Source organism: Ictidomys tridecemlineatus, chromosome 13 (assembly GCF_052094955.1).
Source record: "Ictidomys tridecemlineatus isolate mIctTri1 chromosome 13, mIctTri1.hap1, whole genome shotgun sequence".
Taxonomy (NCBI): domain Eukaryota; kingdom Metazoa; phylum Chordata; class Mammalia; order Rodentia; family Sciuridae; genus Ictidomys; species Ictidomys tridecemlineatus.
Window position 1 is genome coordinate 17,641,927 of NC_135489.1, and position 15,455 is coordinate 17,657,381.

Sequence of the window (15,455 nt, forward strand, 5' to 3'; positions counted from 1 at the left end):
AGGGTGTTTGCATCCTATTAAAGCAGATGACTAGTGTGCTATTGATACAGCATTGAATATTCTCACAATGACAGCTTTGAATTGTGACCACTTCTTCATCATATGAATCACTGAAAAATCTGTACCAACTGACACCGTAACATGAGTGTCACTATACAAAGTGGCTTATTCTTTGGCACCAGTGACGTCTTGCTAATTTCCTCCTTACCCACCCCCATCTCATCTAGCAGCAACTCAGTAGGGCCTTTGGTAAAGGCCATATTTCATGGTCAGGGAAAATTCATTACTTCCTGTCACACACTATTTACTGTCATCTCCCTTTTGGAATCAGGACAAGCAAATGATGAAGTTCTACAAAGTTTAAACAGGTCCTTTAAGGGATTTGCTAGCACCTATATGTCAGCACTTCGTTGGCAAGTCAGCTAAATCCAAAAGACTCAAAGGAAAATTGAAATAGAAGGAAATTCTGATCAGGGAAATTGAGGTATTGAGGAAAAAAGGGTAAGAGGATGATCCCTGGCACAGCTTCTGCAGGAACCGAGAATCTCAGCTGCATGGGGTTGGAGGAGGAAAGGGGAGCCATTCCCCACCATGATCAGGCAACTCCAGTGCACAAAGCTCTCTGCTGAGCAGCATGGGAAAATGAGTGCACGAGTTTTCACACCTGCATTGACTAGAGCGTGAGCCAAGCTGTGTGACCACTAACTGGGAAGTGCCTAGCACAGTGAGGACCAAGAGCAAGAGAGAGGGTGGGGACAGAGGATCTTGGGGTGCTAATGAATGGAAGATACAAGTCAAACCCAAATCGCAATCCCTGACTTCCCATGTGCAATGGGATCAGCAATTTGCTAATTATCTTTACTGTCTGCAAGCCTTGAAGATACTTCAGGACAATTCAATTCTTCTGTAGACATTTATATAATCATGTCACTGTTTTATCCATAGTCAGAACAGATGATCTTTCTAGGTTCCGTCAAGCTCTAAGAATTAAAGCATTGTGATGATCTAAAGATCAGATTATATCCAAATTTATTGGAAACAGGAAAGTTCCTTGCTGGTAATTTTATAATAGAAGTTGGGACCAGCACAATCTCTTGATGCTAAGCTGATACATTCATTAAGGAAGGAACTAAGAATCATGGTTCCACTTCTGGACCATGACATCGATCCCACGTTACACTCTGAATTTCTGCATGCTCAAGCAGTCAGCTTTAAATTAGATAAGTGTTTGAGGAAAAAGTTATATGTTTTGTGTAAAATTGATGTCTATAAGCCAGTCAACAAGTGGCCCAGGATTATGTTCTCCAGACACGTGTCCCTGTCTTTTGGCACAGTTAGACTTTAATTTATCAGGGACTAAAATAATCCTTTATGTAAATCTCCGTGCTAAGTGGCATCTTCAATGCCATCACCAAAGCTCCTTAAAAGTCTGCTCATGTTCCAGACCACAGGTTAGATCACACATCAATGCATGATCTCCTCAGAACATATCACCTGCCCCTGTGCTCAAACTGCACAAAAAGGTGGTATTTGATTCTAACCTATCATTTATTGGCAATGTGATGACTCTTAAAAAAAAAGAGCTGAACTCTATGTAGTTCCTTTATTGCCTAAATGATTTTGGGGATCATCAATTATACAAATCCAATAATAAACTCAGCTTAATTTTTCTAGTAATTCTAATAATTAATTGATATTATTATTATTATTATTATTATTATTATTATTATTATTATTATTATTATTTGGAACTGGGGATTGAACTCAGGGGCACTGAACCACCAAGCCACATCCCCAGCCCTATTTCGTATTTTATTTAGAGACAGGGTCTCACTGAGTTGCTTAGTGCCTCACCATTGCTGAGGATGGCTTTGAACTTGCAATACTCCTGTCTCAGCCTCCCAAGCCACTGGGATTACAGGCATGCGACACTGAGCCCAGCTTAACTGACCCATTTTTTGATTCACTAATCTTTAGCTAAAGATATTTCTCCTTATGCATATTTCCTGAGCTTCTCACCAGGGTATGTGTATCTCAGCTGTGTGTGTCTAAGAATGCCCTTTCTTCTTCTGTATATTTGGGATAAACCTTAGATTTAAAAGTTGGTAGATAAGTAATGCTTACTCCCAAAATAATTGAAAAGGTGGAGCTAGATTCTGGTTGATGCCAAGGCATTAGTACAATCAGTGTGTCTCAGTTCTGAGTCACATGATGAATGGTCAGTTGGAGACAGCCCTAGGTTAGGAGTTTGAGTCTCTTTGGGATGCTGGTGTTTTTGTTTTTGTTTTGTTTTGTTTTAAAAATTATCACAACAAATGTCAGAACAAAAGCAAACCTCATTTTTAAATTATACTCCAGTCAAAGAATTTTTCCTCCCAACTTCCACTCCAACTCCCCTAAAATCCTATAAGAATTTTTCCTCCTTGGACAAAATACTGTAGTCATAGAGCTAGAGGGAACTCAGTAATCATATAACTCAGTGTCCTCATTTCACAGATGAGAACATCAAAGTTTAGAGAGGACGAAGGATCTAACCAAAGCCACTCAGCAAGTCAGAAGCAGGGCCAAGGCAAGGCCTGTCGGTCACTGCTTATCACATCCTGCTCTCTGCCCAGGGCCTGGACTGGCTTGCTGCTGCTACTGGCTTATTCTAATTTCCTCTCCCTCATTCTCCCACTTCTTATGATTTGGCTGTTTTCTCAACATCTATTTTGTATTTTGGCTATCTATTTTTCCATCAAACATTAACCTTTCACCCAATTCCCTACTCCTGCCTTCCTGAATTGTTATGTCAAAGTTTACATCCACCGTGGTTGGTCTCTGCTTTTACCCAGACACTCCTCTTCTATATGCCTCACCTAGCACAGACCTTGATATTGGTAGATATTAATTTGCTTGTTTCTCCATCATAGATTCTCCATCAGAGATTCCTTTCCACCCTTTCATTTTCAACACAATACTAACTCCAGATCCTTATCTTTGTGGTATTGTTGGTCCATGTAATTTTCGCCGCTTTAAGGATTTGCTGGCGCTGTCCTTGGTGCTGATATTAGCAACAGCAGCGTCTGTACAGTCTGAGCGGGGAAAGTGGTTAAGGATTTTTCTTAACATACCTGCTTGGTTTTTGTGGTCAAAAAAATAAATAATTAAATAAAGTAAAATAATAATTACAACTTATAAATCTTAATAAATATGTATTCAGACATCCACAGATGGTTGTCTTTTTTTTTTTTTCTTCCTTCCAATCTCTCTCCAGAAAGGGACCATCAATTCAAGGGGATAATAGTTTGTGATGTACTGGGAAATGTTTAACAGATGGGTCTCCTGGAAAAAAAAAGCAATATTTACAGTGTTTTCCAATCTCCAATCTTCGTGATAAGTAGTATTTCCATAATGAATGACTTCATGTTTCACATGGGACACTGCTGCATATGATGTTGAAAGTTCCAGTGAGCTAGTGCAAGTTCCTTTCATCATACCATTGGCTATAGCTCAAAACCATGTCTCAGGTTACCAAAACTAGGACTTACCCAAGGTGTGACATGTCAAAATGGTTTAGAGCCAAAATGTCTGGAGGAAAGTGTTTTTGATGTAAAGCTCTTAAGTGATATCTATAAAGCCCAAAGAACAATATGTATCTACAACTCAACAAGGCAGATACAGGTCTTAAAAGGAAAATATGATCAGTGTTATGGGAGTTATTTTGAAAAATCAGGGATAGATTAGGATAAACTTGAGCTTGGTATTGTAAAACGTGTTGGAGTCTGTCCTCAGTGTCTGCAGATAGATAGGGTGGGGACACAAGTTGACTTAATGGTGCAGTCAGGCATATACCCACAGTGTGCCCTGTAACTTGATCTTCTCAGCTCTGAAACTGAGTATTGATATAAAAAATTACAGGTAGTCTGTTAAGATTTGTTCAGTAATCACAGATACAATTACATTGCAAAAACTCTATTTTTATTTTCAGTTCTTCTTTTATTAAAAACCTATTTTGATTTTGGGGAAATGATAGTGATCAGGATTATCTTTTGGTTAAAAAATGGAAGAAACGAACTTGAAGTGGAAAAATGAGACATCTATTGGGAGGAAACCAATGACACCTCACAGACCAACCAAGACCCTAGGTCAAAGATTCATCTGGGATTCAGGAACAGTGGATACCAGGAATATGACAATATCAAAACTGCTCTCAAATGTTTGTATCTTATGTCTGCTTCACTTGAGTGTCACATGCATTATTTCCCCCCTTCTTTTCTCATCACTTATTTCTCCATATAGCAGAAATCAAGGCATCTTTCAAGCTTTGAACTTTAGAGTTACAGGAAGAAATGACTGGAACCTTTTAGTCAGCTGTTGCCTGAATAATTTTCCCCCAAAATTCATCTACTGAAGGCTTACTCCTCAATGTGGCAATATTTGGAAATAGACCTTTTAGGAGATAACTAAGGTTAGATGAGATGTTGAGAGTAGGGTCCTAATCCAACAGGGCTATGGTCTGATGGAAAGAGGAAGAAAGAGAGTAGGCTCCTGCCCCATTATCTATTTCTAAATGACAGAAGATTGGTTTATAGGACCAGAGCATACAATCTGGTCCTATAGAAGTTTTAATGAATTATACTCAATAAATAATACTGGATCTCATAAGATCAGTTGCTTGTACAAACCCACTGACTTATTGCCACTGTGTAGTGGATCAGTTATTTCCAAACCTGCTTTGCTAACAGAGTCATGTGAAAGGCTTTTAATGCATATAAATTGTAAAGCTTACCTCAGTCTCTTTTAGTTAAAACCCTTGTGAGCCTGGACATGTGCTTTAAGCTCGCCAGGTGGTTCTGGTGCAACCAGGTTGATGCCTCTCCATTGACCGACACTTGGGAAATCCACCCTCTGGCTCTAAATGTATGTGCCATGGGATCTCAGGAGAGGGGAGAAGGGAGCATTTTAAAAACCTGACAGGTGGGAGATGGATGAAGGGAAGTTTAGAGAATGTAAATTACTCCTTCAAATGATTGGTATAATACTTCCTGGGTCCATACTTCCTTATTCAAAAGCCTTGGGGCCAGATGAGTTTCTGTTAGAAAGACAGCACAGTTGTATGCACTACTTATTATCTAACATTCCCAGAGGGTCCAGAGCAGCACCCTATAATGAAACTTTGCTTTGTGCTGGACTTTGCCTCAACCCCACAGTAACTCCATGGGGGCCTCCTATTCTTTAGCTCTGTTTTTCAGATAAGGAAATGAGATTCCAAAAGGTTAGTCAACATGCACCACAGCACACAACTAGAATTCAAACCACCATGCTGGGTCATCTCCTAAAGAAGTCATTTTGATGCCCGGCAGGGGCACAAACATGACTTTTCCCACAGACTTTGTACCCAGTAGTCCTTACACAGGGTGGAGAAAAGGCTTACTCCGTATGGCCAGATTTAAGGCAAATATGTTGCAACTCGTGTCAAAGGCACTGTGACTAGTAATTTAATCCCTTGGAGGGAAGAGAACAAGGACTTCACATTATTAATGATTTTGCCAGATAGAAGCTAATTATAAAAGAAAGGTAGTCATGAGGACTTCTGGGAGAGGGAGGAGGTGGTAAAACATGGAGGTGGGGGAGACAGTCTCAGAAAAGAGAGGCGGAGAGCAAAGACTGGCTTCACTAGTTTTATGATTTGGCTTTGGGTCCACACAGATCTGTTCAGTTCCTGCAGGGAATTGTTCTGGCCCCTGCGGATATCAGGTTAAAAAAAAAAATCCAGAAATCCTTTCTAAGAATGAAAAGATGAAAGGAAAGAACCAGCTCCTCCAAAATATGTTTTAAGTGGTTTTATGGTATTTCAAGCAATTCATCCATGTGGTGGGCTTTCTCCATCCTGAGCTAAGACCTTCCTGCAGAACAACCCTGATCCCAAGTCCTCTCAGGAGGACTTGGCCAGAGGTCAAAGCATGTGTCCATCCCTGCCTCATGAAATCTCACAAATCATTTTCCTTTGATTTTTATAAGCCTGCGTGTGTGGTTTTGTTCCTTCTCTTATCGCTGCTCCCAGGCTCTCTTCTCCCCCATGAATCACTCTATCTTGTTTCCTACTGTCTGACTTCTTAGCCTCAACATTTCTGCCTTCCCCCTTTGCTCTCTGCAGGAAACCAAAGCCTCAGATTTCACTTCTAACTGAAGGCTGACATCTTTTCAATGCATATCACAGCAACCAAGAAACCTTCAGACTCTAGTTCCACCAGCACATGTGCTTGTCACTGGCCATCCTTAAGGGCATCCCAGCCTGGACAATACTCAGAAACGACCCAGAGAGAGCAAAACTGAGCACAGGATCCGGGGGGCATGAGGATCCTCATCACAAGCTGCATTGCACCAACTGGAAGATTTGCCTGTGTGTCATTTGGGGTTTTACAGTCATGCAAAACCTTTGTGTTTGTCTAGCTAAGTGGAAGTCACCACAGAGCTTTGTGGCTTTGACCCAAGGTGCCTTATTTGTGAAGAAAATGCTACTTTGCACTTTTAAAAAGAAATTCTCGTAAGTGAGACTCTCTCTCAACATTTAATTCTTCCCAGTGCCAAAATTTAAGACGGGAGGAGTAACACGAAGAAGGGCTAATTGGTTTCTCTCAGGAAAAGCGGCAAGTCAGCAAATACCAAGATTTGATCTTGCTAAGTCAAATTGCAAGAGTCTGCTACTTCTCTGAATCATGCATGTTGGCACTGAAAGGCCCTGGAGTTCTGGTCTCCTCATTTTATAAAAAAGCTGTCAAGGCCACTGAGCTATTAATGGCAGAGCCTTTGTGTAGAGCTCCAGGTTCTAACTCCTTGGGTCTCCCTCTTTGCATCCACTCCTACTTTCTCCTTTTGAAAATCAAGGAGACATAACTTTCCTATGTTCGTATATGAATACACAGCCAATGAAACTCCACACCGTGTACAACCACAAGAATGGGAAGTTATACTCCGTGTATGTATGATATGTCAAAATACACCCTACTGTCATGTGTATCTAAGAACAAATAAAAACTTTTTTTTAAAAAAAAGAAGAAGATAAGGAATACCTGGTGAAAACTTTCCAGAATTAGGAAACTTCCCTCGGGAAGCTGCACAGAGTTTGACCCTATGGATGGGAGTCTGAGCCAAGGAGAATGAGAGAGGTGAAGAGCGAGGTGACAGCCGGAGCTCAAAACCTTGACCCCAAAGCTGGGAGGCCAGGGGAGTGTTCTGGAGTGGGGACACCTTGGGATGTGGGTGGAGAGGGGAGTGGCTGGAGGCCAGGCAGGAGACGCCCCTCAGAGGTGAGGGATGTACAGGGCCACAAGGTTGGGCACAGAGTCGGGGGCCAACTATAAGAGCCCGGGGGAGAAAGATCAGCAGGGGTCAGAGAGCTGAGGCGTGCCCTCCTGCCCTGGGAGCCTCTGATGAGGAAGGAACACTGAGTGAGAGCTCTCTCAGGCCCTCTGGCCACAACTGGTGCTGCTGAGAGGGCCACATTCTTGCTGGAGCAAAAGAAGACTCCTGGGGGCTGAGGGTCCTGAGAAGAAGCTTTCCCAAAGCCAGAGCAATCGACAGAGCATAATGTGAGGGCGAAGAAAGGGACAGAGAGGAAGCAGGCTTCCACCACAAGTGCTAAAAGCAGATGGAAGTTCAGGGTATCTGAGAGCAAGACAGAGCTCCAGCCTCTCCAGGTGAAATGTCTCGCCTCTTCTCTGCCATCCTCTCCTCTCCCATCCTCTCTCTTTCCCTTTATTCTCTCTCCCCGTCTCACCCCGCCCTCTCATTCCCCCATCTCCCCACCCTCCATTCTCCTCCATCCCCCTCCCCCTACCGCTCCTTTGTTTTTTGGTTTCATCCTGGAACAACTGTGTTTTAGATGTCACCCCCAATTTCCTCCTGAGTGGCATTTAGTTTCATCTCTTCTCCATGAAAATGATTGTACTCCCTGGCCCAGGTATAAAGGGGACAAGAGCACCTTTTTCCTGGGGACAATCTTTTCATCTCCTTTTTGCAAAAAGGGCCTTCACACCATGCCAGGTAGCAATTTTCAGTGTGTGTGTTGGGGGGGGGGTGCATGTTTGTGTATATGCAAGGGTGTGTGTGTGTGTGTGTGTGTGTGTGTGTGTGTGTGTGCATTCATGCTTTGACTAATTTGCATCTTATTGTGAGGCTTAGTTTTCCTTCCCCTTCTCATCCTGAAGCCTGCTCTCAACAGAAAGGTCCCCGTTGGAGGACATCTTCACTCTCCACTCTACCCCCGTCCATCCCCACGTGCCCACATGGTGGGACTGCCCAGGGGAGAGAACCCAGAGGGTGACACCACTTGCATGTGTGTCCCCTGGGAGCCTCCACTGACATCTATGCTGTCAACCACTGCTCTCTCCAACTGCTTTTGCAAAATGCAAACACATGGTTCAAGAATGTCATAGAAATGTCTTGGCACTTAACTTTATTCAGTTGTTAGCTTCAGTCCCCTGACAAGGCTCTGAAGGAATGGACCTTAGGATGAAGAGAGAGCTTCTGAAGACAGAAATGCAGTTAGGCTCACAGTTGGGGCCTCGGAACTGACTTGTGACAGGATGGGCTAGAGTCCTGGCAACACTTTGGACCAAAGGGGAAGCCAGAAAGAAAAGTGTAAAACAATTTTACACACTTGGCCACCTTACCTAGAAGCACCAGCCCAGCCCTGGCATTCAGTGGACATTTCTGCATCTGCGTCCACCATCCTTCCACCACACTTCTTGGCTGGCGTCATCAAGCATAGTTGGCAAGTGTTTACGGCTCCAGCTTCCACTAAGCTGAACTCACTGCACAGCCCAGTGGGGAGCAATACAGTTCTGAGCAAGATGAGCTTGGACTTGAAAGAGATGGACTTGGCATCTGATCCTACTTTGCTCACTTGGCTGACCAGGTCACCATTTCCTCATATATAGCAAGAAGAATGAGGCCTGCTTCCCAGGATGCTGGTAAGACTACAGGCACTTCAAAAATACAGAACCCCATCAGTGTCTTGAGGTCCCTCTGCTCTGAAGATCTAGGACACTCTAAGTACACAAATAGATTGAGTCCAGATCACATGACTAAGAAAGTAGTAGTGCTTTAGAAAGCAAAGATAGGATTATGAGTACAGGAAGCATAACAAATTCATCCCAATCTCCTTGTCCCCCAAAGTATACAAATGATGTCAAGAAGCAGCCACAGGAGGACAGATTAGTGATGGAGATTCAGAGGAAGAGACACAGCCAAGTGATCCTTCCCCAGCATCCAGACCTACCCCACCCCCTTCCCCCTTGCCAAGAGACTGGCTTAGTTAATGACGTTTAACCTACCCACCCCTGACATTACCTGGTCATGGTAGTTGCTTCAGGGTGATCACATCAGCCAAAATGTCAGGACTCTGGTGCTTGACATGCTTGATGGACTTGAACAAACACCCATAAGGACCTCATTACTGCTGGCTACTATGAGGGAAGCCACCTCTAGATGTCATCAACCCCCATGACAGAGAGAAAAAGAGAATCAAAGAAACTGGGTCACTGATGACAGCAACCTGGGTCCATCTGAGCCTCTGGCTCCACTATTCCTAAACTTTCAGCCAAGTGAACCCCTACATTCACTCACTGTTTACACCAGTTTGAATGAGAATTTGTTATTTGCAGCCCAAAGCATCTTCTTGCCTGTGATTCCGAACATGAGCATCTCGCCCACGTTTCTGATTTCTGAGTCTCCTCACTAGGATGGCAACTTGTCCTGGATATGTGCTCCTGGTCTTGCTACTGTTTGTTGAACTTGTTTCATCCAAAACTCGATCTCAGAATTTACACTTCAACTTGGTAACATTAATCACACACCTTCCTCATTCACTTGCTCAAAGAATGTTTATGAATTCTTCATTATATGCCAGAGACTATGGTGGGCACTTGGAAGAGGGAAGGAAAACAAGTCAAGAACTTCATCCCTAGCCCACATCCTGAGGCCATTTGCAACCCATACAAGTCCAGTGTGCTCGACCTTCCTGGAAGTGTGAATTCCTTCCTGGAAGTGTTTCTTGTGGCTACATGGGGAATCCGCAGTTCTCAAAAACTGCATGATAGTCATAAACTTCATTTATCTGGAAGCAACAAGAATGGATACCAGAGTTCCTGCTCAAGAAGCCAGTATTGAGTTGGGAAAGAAATAGAAACGCACAAGCGTCACCTCTAGAGCCAGGCAAGGCTGTGTAATTAAATCCAAGTGAGCTCTAGCCTACAGGATGAGCCTTGTGGTCTAGAAAGGGAATCAAGAGACTTCAGCCTCAGGTGGACTTGTAAAAGATATATATTCAGCAGTCCCTGAAGTTGAAATATGATTATGAAGCTCCCACTCTGGAATCGGGGCTATTGAGCAGAGACTTCAAAGATCGGACGGTTGGGCAAAGCTCCCAGGGCTGAACAGACTCGGGTTTGCAGTTTTACAATTTGTTCAATATTCAATTTTTCTAGCTCCCTCTGCTTTGCTCTCATACTGTCTGCAGCTGCATGACCACACCCACCTGGTGGAATTGTTACTTGAATATTTCCCTCTCTTCCACCTGGTGGACATGTGCAGACCTGCAGAGCAGGGAGGAACAGAACCTCTCTCACCCAGAGCAGCACTAGCCAACACCAACATCAAGCTTACTCTGTGCCAAGCACTGCCCAGGTCCTTTACATGTATTTCTCTAATGGTAATCTACAGGATTACTGCACTATCCCCACTTTACAGATGAGAAAACTGAGGTACCAAAGGTTTAAAATAACTTGGCTGTAACCTTTGCAATAGCTAGGAAGAGACAGAGGGAGGATTTCAAACAGGCAACTGGACTGTGGGGTTCTTGCTTTTATCTACGGTGCTATTGTACCTACGTGCATACTCAACACCAATGTGTGGGATTAAACTAGATTTTGCAGAGGTAGACTTTGTAGTAAATAGTATTAGCAAAAGTCCATGATCCTCCAGTGTCCCTCAGCTTAGACTTTGGTTTATTTTTGTGGCACTAACGAAGGTAGCACGTGCTGAGCAAGTCCTCTACCACTGAGCTACGCCTCAGCCATGGTTAAACCGGTTCTGAGTGCCAGAAAGAAAAACAGTTCAGTGTAGAAAGGTGGAAGGAAGTGAGATTCCTAGAAGAGAGTAGAGAAGCCTCTTTAATTGAGCATTTGAAACAGGCTTTTGGATTCCCATCATGGAAAGCCACGGTACTCTAAACCCATCAAGGCTAATATTCTCATACTCCTTGTGAAAGTCTGACTTTGTGGCCTGACCTCTTTGGTGTGTTAAGTCACAAAGTCTGATATTCCCACCTTGGGGAGGTGGATCCTGTGTGCCCAATTGAGAGTACAGGGCTTATGATGACTTCTGATAGGCTTCTGCCCACCTGTCTCTACTCTTCTCCTAATTTGTCCTCCAATCAAGTGGATCATCTTTGCTTTTCCCATAAATGTGCCAAGGAATTTGGAGGGAAGTGAACTATGTGACTTCTGAGGCTCAATCATAAAGCCACACAGCTCTTACCCTGGAGGCTGGGAGCATTACTAATCCTAGGAGCCCTCAGCCTTCATGCAAGAAGTGTGACCACACTGAGATCAACAGCCAGAGAGGCCACATGCCAGCACTCTGGTGGACTGTCCCAGCTAAGCCCCTCTTTCTGCAGGCCCACCTGGCCTTCTCAAAAGTGAACCCTCCAGCACCTGTTCTCAACCAGGCTGCTGGAATCATTTCTGATCACACAATTAACCCCAACTGAATTCTCTAAATCATGGTGCAGAGAAGAGCCATCCTCACCACCTCCTGCCCCATAGAACTGGACAGCATCATAAGTGCTTGTTGTTTTATGCCATTGAGGTTGGGGTGGTTGGTGATATAATAATAAAAACTGGAACAAACAGACATCACCTTATGTATTTGGCAGGACTGGACCAGATAATGTAGGCTCACTCTTAATATGTGCCTGGCTGTACTGTCATTTTTTAAGTGCTATCTTGACCCAGTTTTGAGGCTCTGGTGGAGGTAGATCAGTTCCCCTTCTTGAGCAGCTGATTAAGCCCACATTGTCACCACCCCCTTTATTGCGCTCTGACTCTGCCCTGATCACCCAGGGTCAGGTACCAGATGACCAACCGCAGCCCTGAGGCCCCACATCCACTGAGACAACTCACACTAACCAATCGTAAGCCTGCTCACCCCTTTGTTCCCAGCCTCCCTGTGGAGATGACACCCCGTAGTGACCTGAGCAGCCCTGTGTGCCAAGCTGTGCCTGGAGAGCATGAGGGACAAATTCCAACAAGTTCTTCCACTTTCTCTCTCTTGATCGGCATCTGGTCCCTCCGCCACCACCCACAGGCATGTGACTAAACAATGGCAGGTGAAGTATCATTAATCTGGGCAACTCCTTTGCCATTGCCTCCTTCCTTCCATCTCTCCATTTTGTCTCATTAAGAAACAGGCACATTTATGGGAAAGGCAAACAGATAGACTTGACTGGAGGACAAATGAGGAGAAGAGTAAAGGCAGGTGGGCAGGAGCCTATCTGAACCCCCATGGCAGGGTGGGGGAAGGCAGAGAGGTCACAAGCAGATACTCTGTGGGTTTTAATGGACTAGTGACCCTGTCCTGCATGCTATGGTGAGGGATAGATTCCTCATGAAACTTGGTTTCTTCTCATTGTGAATGTCACTCAATCCCGGAGTCACCTGCCCTACACAATAGCATCTTGTTTCAGTGCACACTCACACAATACAGCATACACATAACCAGGGTGCATAAGCATCCTGTGGTTCAAAACTGAGGGATTTGGGTGGGTTTCTTCAGTGTGATTTGCATAGCCTCCCAAGCAAGTGCCTCTCAAGCCCCAGTGTGCACAAGACTCACCTGGGAGCTCACCTGGGGGCTTACAAAGACAGAGCCACTGGCTCCAGGGTGTATCTGATAGCACTCTGCACTGGTCTCCAGCTCCAAGGTGATGCCAGTGTGCCTGGTGCCAGACCATATCCAGCAGCAGTGACGACTTCCACCTCTGACCCCACTATGTCAGAGCCAGGTCCCTAAGAGCCTTTTAGGTCAGTTCTCTCTGAAGCAAGGTGGTTCCAGCTTTGAGAAAACTACTACTTCTTAGCCATTGCCCCCTTCCTTCCCTTTAACCCTGGTCAACCCTGCGGTCACTTGAACAAGGGCGATGGGGCTGGCCATCTCCTCTCTTCCCTTCCCCCATCCCAGAGAAAAAGGATGAACTGGACCCCAGTGTTTGGCCCTGTTTCTGTCTGACCCTGCAGCAGGAGAGGGCCTGCTCTTCCTGGGCCTACCCTCAGCAGCACCCTGCATAAGCAGAAGGCAGGTCTCCCTGGGTGGCTCACACCTGCCAGCTTCTCACAGCTGCCACACCCAGGCCAGAAGCGTGAATGAACTTAGGCAAATGTCATTGTCTTCTGAGAAGTCCATTCTCTGATGCTTCTTCTACTTCCACCAGGAAAATCTACAGTGGGAAGGGAGTTGAGGAGAGAAGGCATCTTTGCTTTTTAAAATCCAAGGAAAGAAAATGCTGAAAATATGGAAAAGCAAACAAGAGCAATGCGAGTGAAGGACAGAGTGATGAGCGTGGCATCTCTCTCCAAAACGATTCTGAGTTTCCTTAATCCCTTGACTTCTGAAGCCTTTACAAGGTTTAAGTTAGCTGTTATGCACGTGTAAGGTTTCCTAGTTCACCCCCACTGTGTGGCCAGGCACGTCTGTAAGAAGGGACACGGAAGAGGATGTGTCTGGACTCTAAGGGAAGAAGGATGGACTGCCTGGTTTGCAGGTGGGGATCCCCAACTATACTTACAGGATCAAGGGGCTAGTTCCAACAAGGTTCAGTGAGGAGGGTGGGCCTCAGGAGGTTTGGAGGAACCAATTACAGAAGGAACCAGAGAGAAACCTGAGTGGATTCCATTCAGTGCTCATGAGCATGTTCTGCAGGCTTTCTGATTCTGTCTCCTTGATGTCTGTGCCCTGGTGGCTGAATTTGATCTTGCATTTCCTTAGAGTCCCTGATGGAGCAGTTCTCAAAACTGGTCATGAGGTAAAGCTCTTGTGCTCTTATAAATTGTGAATGAAAATATTTGGGGAACAAATTCAGACACCCTAACCACCTAATCTCAAAGCCTCCTGATGTAATTGCGTGGCCCTGTTCCCATTCTCCACAAAGGTCTTAACTAGTAGATATTTTTCTTGTTTATGTATTTGTGGATTTCTTTTCTGTCTTGCTGGCACACAGGCTCTAACACCGTTTTACACTATTCATTCCTCATTTCTTGTTTTGGCGAATCATAACTATATATAATAGTGGATTCATTGTGACATATTTGTATGTCATATAATATAATTTGGTCAATTCCCTAATAGCTCCCCTTACCCTTCCCTCCTCTCTCCCCTGACCCCCTACCTCCTTTCCCAGTCTCCCTGATATTTTGATGAGATCCCCTTTTCTTCCTTTTCTCTTTCCCATGAGAGAAAACATATGATCCTTGACTTGTTGAGTCTGGCTTATTTCATTTAATATGATGTTGTCCTGTTCCATCCATTTTCCTGCAAATGACATAATTTCATTCATTTTTAAATATTTATTTTTTAGTTATAGGTGGATACAATGTTTTAATTTTACTTTATGTGGTGCTGAGGATCAAACCCAGTGCCTCACGCATGCTACACAAACACTCTACCTTTGAGCCACAACCTTAGCCCTCATTCTTTTTTTGAGTCATGGAATCATCCCGTGTGTCTTTCAACACATAAATAGATAAAGAAAAGGTGGCATATATGTTCAAAAGAATTCCTTTGTGTATATATGCCACGTTTTCTTTATCCATTTATCTGTTGAAAGACACACCGGGCTGATGCCATGACTTAGCTGTTATGAGTTCTGCTGCTATAAACATGGGTACAGATGTACCACTACAGTATGTGGACTTTATTTATTTATTTATTTTATAAATACCGGGGATTGGTATAGCTGGTTCATGTGGTGGTTCCATTTCAGTCTTTTGAGAAGCCTCTATACTGATTTTCACAGTGTTTGTACTAATTAGCAATCTCACCAGCAGTGTATAAGAATTCCTTTTCTCCCCACATCCTCATAAACATTTATTACTTATATATTTTTTTGTTATTGTTGTTGTAAAGTGTTACTATTTTATTTTCTTTTGTTGAATTCACGTTTTACTGGCAGTCCAGATAAACAAGTATATAAAGGAAATACTAAATTTTTCTTTTGGCAGAAGTCAAGATAAACTGCAGATTAAAGTGCTTCAATTTAGCCTGAAGAAATGTTTTGAATCATACAAATTTTTAAGAGGAAAAATAAAGACTGTCCAAAGGGACTCTCCTAGCTTATAACACATTTCCAGAATAATTTTTCAAAAATACTCATTGACTACCTTAAAAATATGTCGATACCATATGGCTTTATGAAA